Below are 4423 nucleotides of genomic sequence, written 5' to 3'. Positions count from 1 at the left end.
TACCATTTGCAACACAGATATACCTAGAGAACACTATGCTAAGTGAAATAACCCAGTAACAGATAGACAAAGCTTGCAGTATTCCACTTGTATGAGGTGTCTAAAAGAGTCAAATTCATAGATACGAGAGTAGAATGGTGATTTCCAGGGGCTAGGGTTGAGGAAAATGGAAAATTGTTGCCCCGTGGGTACGAAGTTTCAGTTTTGCAATAACAGTACATTCTAGAGACTTGCTGCATAACATAGTACCTAGAGTTAACAATACAGTGTTATGTACATTAAAATAAGTTATAGGAAAGAGCTCCTGTTCTTATCAAACAAACATAAACAAAACATACACACAACTAAAAAAAACACAAGGAAACTTCTGGAGGTGATGAATATGTTTACTATCTTGGGTGTTGTGATGGTATCATGGGTATACACATGTATCTCAATTTATCAAAATGCATACATTAAATGCATGAAAATTTTTGTATATCAGTTATACCTCAATAAAGCTTAAACAAATTAAGCAAATTATTGAGGCATTATTGACACACCTTTGCTCGACTGGGGAAGGCCAAGACACTATTCACAAGTACAGAGAGTTTACTCTTTTTAGTGCACTTTTTTGTTCATCTCAAGTTCATCTTTTATTTTATTTTATTTTTTTGCAGATGATCAAAGTTTTATTTAACATTATAGAACACTTAAAAATAAACAATATGCTTGCATTTCTGTTGTGTAACTTAGAAAAATGTTTTCAAGCATACATAAAACATCAAGTTTTACCCCAAACAAGTATGCTATAACAGACAGCTGGGGTAGGAGGTAGGCTGCTGGTGTCCCTGCAGGCAGGTGGCTTTTCCTATTTGGAATGAAGTCTTTTCTTGTTATGGTTCTCAATCTTCCTTCTAAGTACTTCATCCTGGATGAGATCCGACTTTCTTATACCTATGTGACTACAGCCAATTTTAGGGCAACAGGCCTTTTCTTCTGCTTGTGCTTGGACTCAATAATGCAAACAATGTCTTCCTCTTCATAGGTGTGGCCACACACTTTATTTTTCACTGGCTTCTTCATTTCCAACTGTGTAATGGGGCAGATGAAGTTGGTCTGACTTTGGGTCACAATCATATCTTCATCCACTCCTTCTGTTCCGTCAGCCTCTCTGTCAGCTTGAAGGCCATATTGCTTCTTTAGTTCTTTCAACTGTTGTTTAAACACGAAAAATTTTTCATTATTTTGAAAGTCCACGTCAGAATTCTTGTTCTGTAAAGCCAAAAATTTCTTCTCCACCAATAATTTTAAATCTGGTATTTTTTCTGGACGTTCTTATTTTACATGATTTATTGTAGATTGAACAGCCTTTACATAATGGTTCAGTTGCCGATCCATTGTAGCAAATTCAACCATCGCCTTGTCCATACTACATTCACTACTCACTTCAGTCTGACTTTCCACAAGATCCAAAGCAACACTAGAAGCTGTGTCCATACCAGAGGTGACACAGGCTTGGAAGTTTTTCCAAGGAGGAGAGAGCAGACTCTGCACCACTGAAGGAGATGAAACCAGTTGAACCTGAATTTGAATTGGAAAGTCCTGGCATCTTGAAATTATTACCTGGGCCACCAAGCACAGCTGGACTCAATATATGGGGAAGGTAAGTGTTCTCAGTTTTTGGAGGGAGATTACCCTCTTCCAAAAGAGTGCTTGATTCTGGTAGTCCAAGCTGTCTGCGTCTGGCGGCACCCTAAAGCTGACTTTCCTCTGGCAGAACGTCTGCTTCCTATATTTTGTCTTACTCTAACTCAAATAATTATGCTTATCTTGATAAATAGGAAGATTTAATAAGAATTACAATGGCCAATATGGGAAACTTCTGACATATCAAGAATAATACATTTACGAGGAGCTATGGGGGAAAAAAACAAAAACAAAAACAAAAACAAAACAAACAAACAAAAAACACTTCAGACAAATACCAAGTAATCTATGATTGACTTTCTTCTAGGAAGTCTCCAAGATAGAAATCCTCAACGACTTTGTAGAAAAATCCAAAGAAAAATACAATCAAACTCCTTCCAAATCTCTGAAGCCTCCCCTTCTTGTACCTCTTTTTCTCTCAGACTTAATTTCCTCATAAATTACACCACTTCTATTCCTTCTGTTTGTTCCCCTAACCTCATAAATAAGAAACATTTTCCTCATGGTATTTCTCAGGAAATAAACAATTGCATTTTAAAAATCCCTTTGCTGGACTAAAAGGCAGGTCTATAGAATTTGTACTTAAACCTTAGTCTAGAGTTCTTAAGAACTATAATTAAGAATTTCCCTAAGCCTCAAAAAAGTAGGTAAAATTTGCTATGCAATTCAATATTTTCTTAGACAATGAATGTCTTGGAGTACTAATTTTTTATCAATTTGTTTTCTTATTACAAGTTGAAAGCAGCAAAATAGAAAAGAAAGATCAGGAGAAAATCTAAAAATCCCAATATACATATTTCAAAAATTCAGCCTTGAAAAGCCAAGAACATGTAGGAAATACATTATATAATAAGACAGTTAGAAACCCCTTTTTCTTCCGAGTAGATTTGGTGGGGAGTTAGAACAGCAAAATGGCAGAACAGTAGGTCCTCCACTCACATTCCCTTCCAGCAGTAATAATTTGGTAGTTATCCAGATAAAAACACTTTTTTGTAGAACAATGAAATCCAGGTAGAATGTTGTAAAATCCTTTTGAATCCTAAGACCAAAGAGGACTATACTGAGAGATCAGGCCTGCACCCTGGTGACAGGCTCATTGATGATGGTCTTGACTAGGGACCCAGAAACAGCCCCCTCCCTCTGTGGATTCAGTTACAACTCCAATTGGCCTTGGTCCTGCCACCAGTGCCATATACTCCAGGAGATCCAGATGGAGCCACACCTTCCCATGCCTCAAGTAACAGGCTACCAACTTGGTTCTGGGAGTGAATCCTGAAGTGGTCCATCACTCAGCTCCATTCTCTCTCAGCTGTGGTCAGGAACAGCCATAAACACCCAGAAATACACCCAGTGACCTAGGGGGAATCTTCTCAGGAAACCTACAGAAGCCAAAACTACACATGAATCTGGTAACAGCTCTACCATGTGCAGAGCTAACTGCAGATCTTGAAACTTGTTTCAGTACCAGCTCTACTGACCAAGGTTCTGAATGCAGTCTTGCCTATTCAAAGATTAAGCAAGATCTGTACCCACCTGAACTCCTGGCCATAGGGCTGTCAACCTCAGATCTAGTAGCAGCCATGTGACCTGGCTCCAACCCCACTCAACCTGGATCCCAAAGGGAATCTCATTAGCCCAAGAAATTGACAGGAGAAGGTTTTTGCCTGCTGAAACCCATCTGTAAAGACTAGAAGAGGTATTTTGCTCCTTAATACACAGACACAAACTCAATGACACATAAATCATACAGAATCAGACAAACACAACATCGCCATAGGAAATCAATAAAGTGTCAATAAACTACCCCAACGAAGCAGAAATGTATACATTACCTAACAAACAACTTTAAAACAATTATCTTGAGTTCAATGAGATACAAGAGAACACAGATATACAACTAAATAAAATCAGGAAAACAATGCATGAAGACAATGAGAAGTTTAATGAAAAAATAGAAACCCTAAAAAAGAATCAAACAGAGATTCTGGAACTGAAAGATATAATACAACTAAAAATACGAAGGCAGTCTACAAAATGGGAGAAAATATTTTCAAACTATCTGATAAAGAGTTGATACAAAATTAGGTAATAATCTCCTACATGTCAATAGCAAAAATAGATAAATAATCCTATTAAATAATGGGAAAAGATCCTGAATAGGCATTTTTCCAAAGAAGATACACAAACAACTGCCAGCTATCTGAAAGTGTTCAACATCACTAATCATCAGGGAAATGCAAATCAAGAATACAATGAAATATCACCTCATACCTATTAGGAAGGTTCTTATCAAAAAGAAAAGAGAAAATAAGTACTGGTAAAGATGTAGAGAACAGGGAACCCTTTTACACTGTTGATGGGAATATAAATTGGTATAGCCATCATAAAAAAAGGTGTGGAGGATACTCAGAAAAAATAAAAATGAAACTACCTTATGAAACAGCAATTCCACTTCTGGATATATAAACAAAGGAAATGAAATACATTTTTCAAAAAGATATTTGCAACCTCATGATTATTGCAACATTCTTCACAATAGCCAAAATATGAAAACAATCTAATTGCGCATCAATGAATGATTTTATAAAGAAAATGTTGTTTATACATACAATGGAATAGTATTTAGCCATAAAAAGGAAGGAAATTCTGTCATTTGTGGCAATATTAATAACACCAGAGAACGGTATGCTAAGTGAAATATGCCAGACACAGAGAGAAAAATACTGTTTGTTCT

The 4423-nt window shown here is 36.6% G+C and overlaps 1 pseudogene; it reads right to left on the bottom strand.

Annotated features, from left to right (window-relative positions):
- Positions 1-835: 835 nt before the first annotated feature.
- LOC103226737 (E3 SUMO-protein ligase NSE2 pseudogene) lies at positions 836-1591 on the bottom strand (annotated as a pseudogene).
- Positions 1592-4423: the final 2832 nt, after the last annotated feature.

Source organism: Chlorocebus sabaeus, chromosome 21 (assembly GCF_047675955.1).
Source record: "Chlorocebus sabaeus isolate Y175 chromosome 21, mChlSab1.0.hap1, whole genome shotgun sequence".
Lineage (NCBI taxonomy): Eukaryota > Metazoa > Chordata > Mammalia > Primates > Cercopithecidae > Chlorocebus > Chlorocebus sabaeus.
The sequence above is the reverse complement of the archived record's forward strand: the minus strand, read 5'-3'. Positions and strand labels throughout refer to the sequence as shown.